Source organism: Nyctereutes procyonoides, unplaced genomic scaffold (assembly GCF_905146905.1).
Source record: "Nyctereutes procyonoides isolate TBG_1078 unplaced genomic scaffold, NYPRO_anot_genome, whole genome shotgun sequence".
In the NCBI taxonomy this organism is placed as follows: domain Eukaryota; kingdom Metazoa; phylum Chordata; class Mammalia; order Carnivora; family Canidae; genus Nyctereutes; species Nyctereutes procyonoides.
Window position 1 is genome coordinate 7,492,053 of NW_026575033.1, and position 14,182 is coordinate 7,506,234.

Genomic DNA, 14,182 nt, shown 5'->3' on the forward strand with positions numbered 1-14,182 from the left:
CTTGGTCACTTTTGGCACCCCTTGAGCTGTATTACAGTGGACTCCCTGCTTGTATAGTCTGATCTCAATAAGTATCTGCCTTTGGAAGTATTTTCCTTTGGGGAGTGGAGGAGCTGGAATCCAAGTCCAGCTCCTGGCTCTAGAGCTGGCACTCTTGGTCATGGCACCATACTCCTCAGAGCTTGGATGGTCCCCTGGACATGTTTGTTCATGCATGCCAAGAGCAGCCCAGAGGTAGGAAAACCAATCTGCCTCTAAACAATGAATACAACCCAGATGGAGCTGTCCTGGGTCTTTGATGGATGTGGCCCTTCTCTGTGGGTGCTGTCTTTCTCCCTTCCTCTTTTCAAAAAACTATTTCAAGAACTTCTGCTAGGAGCCAACTGGAGACAAGGAGTTTGAAAGATACATTCTTGGGGGATCCCCAGGTGGCTCAGCGGTTTAGCGCCTGCCTTCGGCCCAGGGCGTGATCCTGGAGTCCCGGGATTGGGTCCACATTGGGCTCCCTGCATAAAGCCTGATTCTCCCTCTGCCTATGTCTCTCTCTCTCTCTCTCTCTCTCTCTCTCTCTCTCTCTCTCTCTCGGTCTGTCTTGAATAAATAAATAAAATCTTTTAAAAAAGAAAAAAAGATACATTCTTGCTCCAAGTGATGCCTTCCTTTTGCTGCAAAAGGCCCATCAGCAGACCCAGACGAATATAAATTCTAAATGCAAAATCTTTTTCTGAGCCATGGTTGGGTGTCCTCAAGCAGACAAGGCCAGATTCCCGAGCACCATTAAGAGTCTCACTCCTTCTGGGACACGTAGGTGGCTCAGTGGTTGAGCATCTGCTTTCGGCTCAGGGCGTGATCCTGGGGTCCAGGATCAAGTCCTGCATCAGGCTCCCTACAGGGAGCCTGTTTCTCCCTCTGCCTATGCCTCTGTCTCTCTCTGTATGTCTCTCATGAATAAATAAATAAAATCTTTAAAAAAAAAAGTCTTACTCCTTCTGTTTCCTCCTCTGCAAACTCAAGGAGAGTTGGTTACCTCAAAGGCCACAGGGACATATGCTAGTCAGTAGTGAAGGAGTCTTTGGGACAAGGTTGAGCATCTTTCACCTCCAGACAGTAATGGCATTGGGTTCATTTCAAGGGGCAACTTTAAATAATTGGTAGTGTCTGGAGCACTGAGGTCATGAGGTCATCCCTAGATGTGGATGGATTAGTCTTGTCTTCAGGGCACAGAGAAAAGAGGTGTGTGATATAGGGCTGCTCATTGGGCTGCTATCTCCATTGGCTAGATGTGGGCTTGGCATGTATGACAGAGACCCAGAAGAACAGTGGCTTAAACAATGATGGAGTGTATTATTGTCTCTCAGAAAAGCTTGAGTTGGTGTGGCAGCTGCTCTGCAGAGCCCTGGGGGCCCAGTGGGTGTCTTGCCACTCCTTCCCCAGGCTCACTGGCAGGACCACTCCTCCAGGGCCCATGCCTGGGATGCTCGGGCGAAGTTATGTGATGCCTTTGAAGGGAGCCTGCCTTTGGTGGCAGAATGGATCTCTGATGTAAAAATCTGAGGAAAGATGACAAACCAGCCTTAATAGTCTTGCTATAATTAAAGATGAAAGATTGGTTAATAGGAATCAGAATCTTTTCTGGTGCCTCAGGAAGAAAGTGATGAAAGGTGAAATAGCAACTGTAGATAAAAATGCATTTTAATTCACTGTATGTTCACCCAACCAGGGCCAGAGACTGAAGGGTCAAAATATGTAATGTCAGGTGGAATCTTGGTCTTTATTCTGCTGCGGACACTCCCCAGATGGTTCTCTCATAGAGAGTACAAGAGGAGTCTCATAAATTCTGGTTGTTTGAATTCCTAACTGTTTTTTGGGCAAATAGCAAAATGCTTGCTCTCTTTTATCACACTGTGGATTTGTGGGAGCATTCAATGAAATGCAAGTGCCTGGTCTCACCTGGTATTAAACTAAGTGTTTGACTAACACCTGCTGTTATTTCAACTGAGGAAACACCTGGGTTCAATCTCCTATATCCTCTGCATGTACAGCAGCCTGCTGGAAGGTCCTGGGCTCCTAAAAAAAATCCAAAGAGCCCTTAGTAGATACTTTCTGACTCTTAGAAAAATTTACCCATGTTCAGTAGTTTGACGATATATATTTGTTACTTGATTTTCATTATTTAAAAACTTGAAGATTCACAAATAAGCACATGAAAAGATGTCCAACATTAAGGAAATGTAAGTTAAAACCATAGAGAGATATTACTACACACTCACCAGAATGGCTAAAATAAAAAATAGTGGCAACACCAAATGCTGGCGAGGATGCAGAGAAAGCGGATCACTCAGACATTGCTGGTGGGAATGTAAAATGGCACAGTCATTCTGGAGAAGAGTGTGGCAGTTTCTTTTAAAACTTAAAATGGATTCCTGAATAACCTAGCAATTGTACTCTTGGGCATTTATTTTAGAGAAATGAAAACTTATACACTAAATATACAAATACTTATAACAGCTTTATCCAAAATAGCCAAAACCGTTAACTACCCAAGATACATCCTTCAATGGGGAACGAGTAAACTATTGATTAAATTAAACAGCCATGTCACGGGACACTACACATCAATAAAAGGCACGAACAATTGATGTACACAACAGCCTGGATGAATTGCAAGGGAATTGGCTGAATGAAAACAGCCAATCCTAAATGTTTTTTATTGTGTGATTCATTTATATAATATTCTTGAAACAAAAACACTACAGAAGTGGAGAACAGATTACTGGTGCCAGAGGTTAGAGTTGGTTGGGGGAGGACAATATAAAGGGAGCCATGTGGTGATTCAATAGCCCCTTATCTTGAGTGTGGTGGTAGTTATATTAAGCTACACATGTCATAGAATTGCATAAGACTACACATGTACACAGACACACAGGCACACACACAAGTGCACGTGTAACTAGAGAAGTCTGAAAACAACTCTGTGGATTGTACAAATGGCAACTTCCTGGTTTTTGTCTTATTGTGCAAATTGTCAACTTTGGGGAAGACTAGAGAAAAGGTGCGTGGAACTTCCTGGTACAATTCTTTGTAATTTTCCCTGAGCCTATGATTATTTCAAAATAAAGAGTTAAAAGACATCTTGTAGTGTCAGAAAGCAAGGAAATGTTTAAAAAAAATGTATACTGATGGTAGTATGTCAGGGCACACAGAAGCCAACTGAAAGAGTTCTCAATGGCCAAAGTTGCAATGGTTTGGGCAAAAAAATAAATAAAATAGTGTTGGATTATGACTTGAAGTACAAAATAAATATTCCCGAGTTTGTATTAATATAAATAAATGATTGGAAAATAAATAGATGGAGAGAAGAGACGAATCTCTCTTGTAGGAGAATTCTAAATAATTCATATAGATACTCCACCCTCAAGGAGCTGGAACATAACTTTCCTCAAGTGTGAATTTTGCTTAGTGAATTCCTTCCAAAGAATACCATATGGAATGGGAGGAAAAGAGTAACTTTGCAGTAGAGAACTCTTGACAAATATTCCCTCAGCTAGGTGATCAAGGTCAGTATGAACAGTGATAAATCATGGATGTGCCCCTGCTATAGTGTGATGAGAATGCCTCTTACCTCTATGGTCTTCATCCCCAAAGCCATAACCCCATTCTAATCATGAGAAAAATCAGACAAATTCTAATAGACAGACATCTTACAAAATACTGATCAATACTCCAAAACTATAAAGGTCACTGAAAGCAAGTAAAAATCTGAGAAACTGTCACGACCAAGAGGAGTCTAAGGAGACATGCCAACCAAACATAATGTGTGATTCCAAAATAGAAAAGGGTAATTAGGTAAAAAAAAAACTAAGGAAATCTGAATGAATCATGAACACTAGTTAATAATAATGGGTCCATATTGATCCATTAAGTTGAACAGATGCTCCAGACCAGTGTAAAATGTTAATAATAGGGAAAACCATGGGCTGGGAATATGGGAATTCTCTGTACTATTTCCTCAAGTTTTTTTTTTTTGTAATTCTGAAACTGTTCTTAAAAAACTGTGTAGTCTCAAATAAAAGTTTTTTAAAATTAAAGATTTGATATGTAGTTTTTGAGCAACTACTATACAACAGGCACTTTCATAAGGATTATATGGTCGAGATCATCCTAATGGTGGGAATGTTAGCATTCATTGTTTCACTGAAGGAAATCCTGAAACTCAGCGAGGATCCCCCAGTTAGGAAGTAGCTAAGCTAGAATGTGTGCTCAGGTCTTCTGACTTTCATCCCATGGCTTTTCCCATCATGCCACTCAAGGATCTGAGGGAAAAGTGATTATTCAGTTATAGTGTTGAGACGAATTACTAGAATGCTCTAGGAGCCAGAGCTCCCCATTCCTCAACCATGCCTACCTTTATCATTCCTACAGGACTCAACATAATTCCCCAATGTTTACATCCATTCAGGATGGTAGAAATTGTTTCCACGTTAGGGATGGAGAAACAGACTCAGAGAGGTAAAGTAACTTGCTCAAGGTCACTCAGCTAGTGGTAGATCAGGATTCAAATACAAAGCTTGCGTTCTTCCCTGTAACCAGGCCTTTTAATGACCAGCATGGCTCCACTGAGAAATTTCAGACTATCTCAGATATAGCCATGTTTCCTTGGTCTTTTCTCCAGCTGCTTTTCATTTTGCAGGCATAATTAGTGAGTAAGGATTCAGTTTCATCTAAAGAGAAGAATCTTTGGAATATTTTTATGAAAAAGGTGAGGAGAGACAGTTGGTCATTGCCATTACAGGGCCATTACAGATTATAAATCCACATTATAAACCTTATAAATCCACATTATACATCCGCATTATAAACCTTGTAAGTCCACATTATAAACCACGTTGACAAAATATTGCACAGTAACCCCACTGTCCCCATGCCTGCTCTGATGGCAGACATGATTAATCAATCTCGAGTTCTTGCCAACAGAGCCTGGACTCGGCCTGACAAGCCCTCCAGGCAGCCACAACTAATCCTCAGAGCCAGTCCTGAGATGAAACCCCTCTCCTTCCCAACTATGGGCACTACCACACTTTTTACACTTATATTTTTCGACATTTGAAAAACACTATGAGAGCGTGCACAAGCTAGTTATTGCATTGGCAGCTAATGCTGCAGTCACAACACAAAATGATTTCTTCAGCCTTTAATTAGGATGCATCATCCCAACCATATTCTTGATGGAATATGCCTGTTCTCTAAGAAGGGGCTGAATGTCTAGCCTGTGGTGTCATGATACCCCGGTTACTCCTCTGAGCAAAACCAAGAGGCAGGATGCCAGTGGGCTTTGCAGGCTAGGCACTCGTGGGAAGCACCATTAAGGTTTACCCTTGACAGAAGCAGCTCTGGCCATTGTAAGAAGTGATGCTGCAGGATGAGGCTTTATTTTTTTTCCAGATCATGAGCCAGTACTTGTAACAGCAGCAACAACAACAGAAAGTAATAGCCTAGAGGCTCAGGAATAGGCTGGAAAATTACCTAGTGATCCCTGCCCACTTGCTGACTGAATCAGGCCCAGGAGATCAATAACAGTGGGAAGTCCAGGGTGTTGATCACAGACAGTACACAGTATTCTAAAATACAAAACCAAATTACCCAAGACTAGCACTGATGGGAATTTGACAACCCTGATGAAAGCTGAAAAGAAAACAATTAGTCCAGAGCACGTCTAAGGAGCTCACAAATTGTATGTTAGCTTGACTCATGTTTACTAACCTTGTCTTCCTTTATAGCTGTGTTTCCTCCTCCTTCCATGGGTTCCCACAGCTCAAGACTGTGGGAGCACATTGCCCCATGTAACATAAACACGGGGACGTGCTCTCTGCTGTGTGTGAGAACATTTCCCACAGACAGAGGGATGGCCAGGTGTTTGAGGACATAATGTCCCACCTTCTTTTCATTTCCAAAGATGCCACCACTGTTTTGCCACAGTCCTGTGTCCCTGGGAAGCAAAGAATGGGCAGTCATTCCCCTCCCCTGCTACACATGCATTTGCACACGTGCACACACACATGCAGCTACTGGGGTACTGAATTTTTTTGAGAAACTAGAGGGAAGAAGGAAGTGGAAAGAGACCAGCCCTTGCCTTCCCCATGCCCTTCTGTGGGAAGATTTGGCTCACCTAGAACGCATCAATTCCCTCTGACAGACTGGGCAAATCCTGCAGATGCTTGTTAATATTCTGAGAAAGTGAGGTTCTCTAATCACCTTTAATGCTGGAGGTTCTATGAAAGATACCAGAAACATGAGTGGCAGAGGACATTAGCCCCTGCGCTGTGCTGTCCCTCTGGGTCCCTGCACTCTCCAGACTGGGACATCCAATAGGCTTTGTGGAGAGGACACGCCCCCTCAGAATACACCTGACTTCCATACTTTCCAAGGATCTCATGCCATCCATTTGCCACCATCCAATGTGGACCATTAATTAGTAAAGTTTTGTGTTGGTCCACCTCGGAGATCTCATGTTTTTATAACTCAAACGTGGCTGCCATAGGTTGGGCACCAATTTCAGATCCATCCATTCATTTATTCATTCACTCAACAAGTATTTATTGAGCGCCTACTACGTGCTAAGTAGTACTGGAGCTTCACCAATGGTTAAGAGGCACTGTTCCAGTCTCACAGAGCTTGGTGGCCCAATCAGTTGCAGTTGTGGTAGCAGAACTCCTTTTGATTGATACATGGTGCATGCCATGACACGATGGGGGAAAGCCACCCATGGCCACTTTCCTCAAAGGAGATTATGGCCAAGGCAGGGATCTCAGGCTCATGAGCATCTCACCTATATACCCATGAAGAAGGCTCCCTGTTCTCCTCTCCACCCACTCCAGAAACTCAGGATGCTGTGATGATCTGGGGAGGGTGGGTCTTTGGAGTCATAAAGCTTTGGATCAAATCCCAGCTCCCCCCTCTCTATCTGTGTGCTCTTGGACAAGTCATCCGGCTTCTCAAAGTTTCATTTTCCTTGTCGTAAAAGTGGGGGTGATAACTACAGCTGCTTCATAATGTTGAGAATTAATGGAATTAATAAAGGCACTAACAGATGGCAAGAATTCTGTAATGTTAGCATTTATTCCTACAGTCAAATGAACAAGTGCCCGGTACTCACCTATTCCTGGATATGAGCCCTAGGAGTACAACAGGCAATATCCATGGAGTGAGGCAGCCTATGAGGTAGCAGGAGGCACAAGTAGGGCTCAGAATGTTCTATCGCCCTTTCTTGTAGGCTGCTTGATGGCCGCAGGAGAGAGCAGCCGAGGGGGCCTTACACTGTAATAGTGCTAACGGTAGAGAAAGCTGGGCATCCAGACCACAAGAGAAAATACAGAAGTACGGCTCTCCTAAACTGCGTTCCTCCCACAGTAGATGTTTATACACAAGTATACAGCAACCAGCAAAAAAGACCTTGGGGGCTGCATTTTTAGACCAAACCACCAATTTAACGAACAGGTATTTATTAATATTTGGATTTTATATCTGCTGTCAGAAATGAAAACAATTAGATTAGCATTTTATAGCGAGAGCACAAACAACTCATTTTTATCTTCTGGAAATACACAATCCACATGAAAAATCACGACAATTTCCAAATCATTTTGCTGCCTCTGCTTGTGAGGCAACTCTTTCCACGGCACACCACGGCAGGCATGCGACAACCCCACATCTCTAGGTCATCGAAACCCAAAAGGACGGATGTACTGTGTTTTGTTCCACTTGCCGAGCTGTGGTCCGTAGAGTTTGCCTCTTTGCCCGGGGTCTGCCCCTCTGCTGGCCTGTTCGCATTGCTCTGGTCAGCTCTGCGCGGGGATCCCGGGGATCCCGGGCCCTTGATCTGCTTCAGCACCCCAGGACATTCACAGGGGACAGCCACCTCTCCCTCCCTTCCCACTGTTCCCTGGTCTGAGCCAGCAGCGAGCAGCATCCCTGGGTTCCGTGACAGGTGTCTGCGTCCACAGCACTCACCAAGGCCATGACTGAAGCAGCGACATCTGTTGGGAGCTCGGAGAGAAGGGGAAAGCAGGAGGGCCGAGCCCAAGCCCAGATTTCAGAGGAAGAACTGGGCCTCCTCCTGCCAACTCCTTCCCTCCCGCACTATTTCTGCAGCTGGCAAGCACGAAAGCACAGAGTGTGAAGTTCAAATCTGTTTCTGTACTGTCAGATCAAGCCTGGGAAGCCGAAAAGCGAGAGCACACTCTGAGGTGAGAGTTGCTTTACAAAGCACCAGTCAAGTGTCCCTGGGCTCTGGGACAGATGAGAGCTGAAGCCAGCCATTTGTTTGTGTGGCACTGAGTCTCAGACAGGAGACCGGAGAGCTGGGGTGCTAAGGAGGCCTGCCCAGAGATCCGCCCTCCACAGAGGAGGGCCGGGAGTTAATCAGCACCCCACATGGCTACAGCAAGGGCCCCGATCAGGGCCGCCCACGCCAGCCGCAGAACACCGCAGGCCCCCACGGGGCAGCTTCTCCCCCCAGTCGAGTGGACTCCTGAAGCTCTTACACACATTTACTGGATGGTGGCTGGATTTGTGCCACATTACTGTTGGGCAAGGGGCAACTGCTCAAGTGTGTGCCATTAGACATACGCATGCTTACAGGCCTCTTAGAGATGCGATTTTCTTCTGCATAAGCCAGCAAATGAACTTTGCACACTAAATTGAATAACTCTTATTATCCTGTGAAGTCGTTCTCCTTATTTGGTGACCACGTTCCAGACACAGAGGATTATTCCCAGCTGCTGATGTGACAGCCTCAGAGATTCTTGAAAACGTTTCTTCCTTGGGCATGACTCAGGGCCCTCCTCTGCCCTCCTCCCCCAAAGAGAGAGGCCCAGCCTCCATTTATTGTCACATGTCTGTGGATCTAAAACTGGACCGGTTCCCTCTCAGTATTAAAACGGCCTCCTTGGCGTGGTTTAGGAGGAAGTACCCAGGTAGTAAATCAGGTCTTTCACCACAGATAATGAATAATGAATGTTATTCAGTGTGAAACTGACAGCAATTCTTCACCTGTCAGATTAAAAGGGAACAGAAAAGAGGGGTTTAAAAATAGCACCGACACTCAGGGTGTGATGGGGACAGCTGGGAGCCTGAGAGCCATTGTCTGGCAGGCAGGGAGACGGCGGGAGGGAGCCAACCGGGCACCGTCAGAGAAGTTCGGGAGCTCCCTGGGGCCCTGTGTGTCCTCAGTGAGGCTAGAGGACTTTCTCCTTGGGGGCTCTGACCTTGGAACAAGGTCTTGCTGCTGGCTGCCTTGCAGCCCATCCTCCTTCACTCCTGCGATAAAGGAAAACACAGAGAGGGCTTCTCAGCATACAGCACCGTGGAAGTCTCTGGATTTCAGCTTCCCATAAGCTCTTTCGGAGACCATTTGTAAAATGAGGGACTAGAGGAAGATTCTGGAAGGCAGCATAATGGAAAGAACACAGGATCTGGAATCAGATGACCCAGAATTGAACCAGATCATCCAGTAACCTTCTGCAAAGCCCGGGGCAGGGGTGCTGGTGGTTAACCTGGTCTCTGGGAGCCTCACTTTCCCCGTGAGCACTTGGAAGATAGGACTCCTCCCTCCATGGGGATTTTGTGAGATATTCTACATGAGCCACCTGTTTGAGGATCTCAGTGAATACGAGTTCTGCCCCTACTCCCTACTAGCTTTAGCACTCTGGCTGCAGTGTTGTAGCACTGCCCATGTTTTTCCAGCCCTGTCTGTCCTCTCGCAGCTTCTGCATAGATTTCTACCTTTACCGTTTCTCTACCTTAGACAATGGTCAGCCCGTGAGGGTGGTGGCTGTCTCTCTTATCACCACTGTTACCCAGCAATTAGAACGGAACCCAGTGCCTAGGAAATGTTTACTGTATATTCAGTGATCTGATCCTCCCTAAATAGCTCTTGGTTTTATGAAAACAAAAGTGCAGATTCAAAAAAAAGGGGGGGGGTTGATTCAACCAACGGTCAGGTTACTGGTTAGCCACTGGAAGGGAATAATGAAAACTTCTACTTTAGTGAAACTTCATAGTTATTCCCTTTTTTCTAACGATCCTTCTTCTCATCTGAGGCCCAACCAACCCCTGCACTCTTTAGGGAATCAGTACTTCCTCAATGGGCCAGTGCTTCCTCTTTTAAAGGTGCAGTTGAGCTGTACAGGGAGGACTGAAGTGACTTACAAAAAGCCAGACCCCAAATATCTGACTCTCAAACCTTCACTAACCAGTCTAACCCTTCTTCCTTAGATTCTGCTTTCAGAGAAGAAAAGAAAGTAATCATCCGGTGGCATATAAATCACTATGTTGACAACATATCTGGTTATTGTGATAATTAGAAGATTTAAAAATTCTCAAGAGAGTGTTCATGGCTAGATCCCAAATCTTCAGCTCAGATTGAGACCCTGGAGTGCAATCAAGAATGGCTTTCAAACAGGTCCTGACTCTGCCTCTTCCAACCAAAGACTGCAGACCCGCTTCCAGCACGTGATTAATTCTCGACCTCATTGCCTCCTTGACAGGCCCTCTGAGGGACCCGAGTAAGTCACAGGGGGACTTCCTGGAAGCATCACCACTATCAGCTACCCTGCTAAGGTATAAAAAGATCAAACGGCTCCCAGTGCAAAGCCTGGGTAAGAAGTTCCCATTCTAAGAACAATAACATTGTTGACTTTTGGGAAAGAAGGACGTGAAGAAGAAAGGTCTGTGCCTGTATTGAGTGGACGTTGGCAAGTCCAAGACAAAAACATCAACACCTCCTAATGGGGTTAGGAACCGTAGTTTACAAATTCAACCAAATTTGGACCTCTTGTGTCTCAGAGTCATGTTTCATTAGGGTGCAGAGAGAGCAGATGGTCTTTCCCTCTGCAGTGCACCAGCTGCACCTACCCCCATGATCACTCAAGTGCAATTGGGAGATGGACTCATGCTCTTCACCTCCATTGGAGTTTTCTGTCTCACTCCAGCAGACTGCCTATTTGTGTCCAGGGCCAATGCATTTTCAGGGAAAAGCAATTTTCTCCTGGGAGCTACAAATATTGACCTGTAACAGATGAGTAACAAACACCACAGTGTCTGGAGAAAAAAAATTAAACAGACAGTCACATTTCCATCTTCAATATTGTTCTACCAGGGTGCCAGTGATTATCAACCACTGACAGCCAGAGCCTATCCATTATAAACAGGCTTTCTGTAACAACTAGCACCATACAGGCACAGATGGAAACTAAAAAACAAAAACAGCAAAAACCAAACCAAAACAAAAAACAACAACCAAGACTGATGGATATGATTAAAAGGCTGAAGGTTTTCAAACAATCTCTCTCAACTTCTTTTAAAAATCGAAGCACAATCTGTTTACTTCACCCAGTGATGTCTCTATAGCCTTTTCAGTGTTGTAACCTGAATTTAGATGAAAGGAAAATACTAGATTTGTGCTCTGTCTCCTTCCTTGAGGTAACTGGTGACTAGTGATAAATAGATATAATTCAGTGAATCTGTCAGAACGAGGATGTTGAGACTTAATATTGTGAAAATGGCAATATTCTCCAAATTGCTCTACTCATTCAAAATCCCAGCTGGCTTTTCTTGCAGAAATTGACAAACCAATCCTAGAATTCATATGGGCCCAAGTAGCCAAAATAATCATGAAAGGAACAGCCAACTTGGGAGGATGGATACTTCCTGATTTCAAAACTTACTCAAAAGCTGTGGTTAGCAAGACAATGTTCTACTGGCATAAGGACAGACATAAATGGATTATAATTGAGAGTCCAGAAATAAGCTCTTATATTTAAGGCCAGTTTATTTTTTACAAAGATATCAAGACATTTCATTGGGGAAAGAATAGTCTTTTCCACAAATAGTGCTAGAACAACTGGATATCCACATACAAAAGAATGACCTTGGACCTTTACCTCACACCATATGCAAAAATTAACTCAAAAAGAGATCCTAGACCTAAATGTACAAACTAAATCTATAAAAACCCTCACAAGAAAGCACAAGAGTAGGTCTTAATGACCCCTTGTTTGGCAATGTTTTCTTAAATATGACACCAAAAGCAAAAGCTATAAAAGAAAAAAGAAATTGGACTTCATTAAATTAAAAATATTTATACTTCAGAGAATGCCATTAAGAAAGTAAAAAGGGAAGGATGACGGAGCAAGAGTAAAGAAACACGATCCTTTTGTTTCCAGAAAATCTGAGAGGAACAAAAAAAAAAAAAAAAAGGAAGGCTTATCAAGCCCTCAAAGCCTCTCAAACAAAGGAGGCACTTTTGGAAAAGAAGAAAAAGAGATCAAGTTTAAATGACTAGACTGGTTCCTACATGATTCCTGGAGGGAACAACACGCCAGCATGCACCTAAAACAACTAAAGTGAAGCCTTATGTCTTGGAAGTGCCAGATAAACATCCCTTGGCCTTCGTTTTATGCATCCAAAAGATTAATGGGGCGAGAGTTTACTGGTGCAGGAGACCACCGCAAGGCTTCCCCTGAAGAAGATTTTCAGGGGTGTCTTTGTGAAAGTGACCTTCCAGACCATAAAAATGCTGCATATAGTGGAATCCTATTTGACCTTGTGATTTCCAAACTTGAAGTCTGTCTGAGAATTCATCTTGAAATGCAGACTAGCCAAGGTCAAGAATAAAAGCATCTCTATGACAGACAACAGTTATTGAGGAGCACATGAGGAAGTTTGGTGTCATTTGTTTAAAAAAACTTCATGAAACTTCCTTTCCAGGGAAAAAATTGTAGGTAATCTCAGTGTTTTTACACTTTTTCCATTCCTCAGTGGCCTCTCATGCTAGGGAGAATAGAGTAGGCTTCAAGTCAGTGGGCTCACCTGGTTCTCCAGTTGAATGCATCAATCAGCTCATTCGGCAGCTGAACCAAACCCAAAATATCCTGAAAGCACAATGCATTGGAAGCATGTGGTTCTGCTTTTTGGAATTGTTATACAGTATCTTCAAAGAAGATTATTTTCTGCTATGTCTTCAGAAGCTGCTGGGAAGGGGTCAGGGAAAAGATGACATCCCTGGAAGGCACTTTCCATTACAGCCCAGTTTCAGGAGAAAGTTCCAGTGTGTTTTCCATATTGGCTGCTACTGCCATCTCTGAAATCAGCAAAGGATTCCTGTCATGGAAGAAGGTCCTGCTTTGTCACATTTTCTATCCCGGGGTTTAGTGTTAGTGAATGAATACCCAAGCATGAATACAAGACAACAGTGGACCAAGCCCAGAAGTATACTTGAATTTGGGGGTTCCTAGGGCCTTATTTTGGAAAGAACTTAAAATACAATCAGAAAGGACACAGAGAGAAAAAAAGACATCCCATAGGCTCAGAGATAATACTTGCAAATCACCTACTAATGATCTTGAACCCAGAATGTGTAAAGAACTGTCACCACTCAACAATAATGAGAAGATGAATTTGTATCTTCGAATTCACATGCCACTTTAAAAATGGACAGAGGGTGTGAACAGACATTTCTCCAAGGAAGACATATGAAGGTCAATATACACATGACAAAAGTGCATAATATTATTAGTCATTTGGGAAAATGCTAATCAAAACCACAGGGAGGTACTACTTCACACTTAATAGGATGATTCTAATTAAAAAGAGACAATAATAAGGATGTGGGGAAATTGAAACTCTCCTACATCGCTGATGGGAATGTAAAATGGCTGCCCCATTTTGGAGAGAAGCAATTCCTCAAAAAGTAAACATGGAAGTGCTCTATGATGTCACCATGAGAACTCATCTTTTCACTTATTTAATTATTGAATTTCTTCCTAATATTGCTTCATTACTCCCACTCATCTTAAGAGCTATGGTTTGCTCATAAAGGGATTTTTGCTGCTTTGTCATGGTTTCTTGATCTTCCAGCAAGAGTCATAGAATCAGCAAAGGTCTTCTTCAATGTACAACTCATTTTTGGTCTCCTTTCTTTGTGGCTAAAATGGTTTGTTGGGAAAGGACATCTCTTTAATCCCTGAAGGTGCTGGGATAGCCAACATTGAATCCTGTCAATGAGGGAAAAGTAAGATGCCAGAAGGAACCACATCCAAGATTCGCAGTGGGATTGTCTATCTAGCCCCTTCCTGAATCCCATTACCATTCTTCTGTGTCCCCCTTCAGTTAGCCCAGCATTCTT

General features: G+C 43.6%; 1 pseudogene; it reads left to right on the plus strand.

Moving 5' to 3' along the window:
* The first annotated feature begins 8,890 nt into the window (after positions 1-8,890).
* LOC129504502 (60S ribosomal protein L7-like 1) lies at positions 8,891-13,142 on the plus strand (annotated as a pseudogene).
* Positions 13,143-14,182: the final 1,040 nt, after the last annotated feature.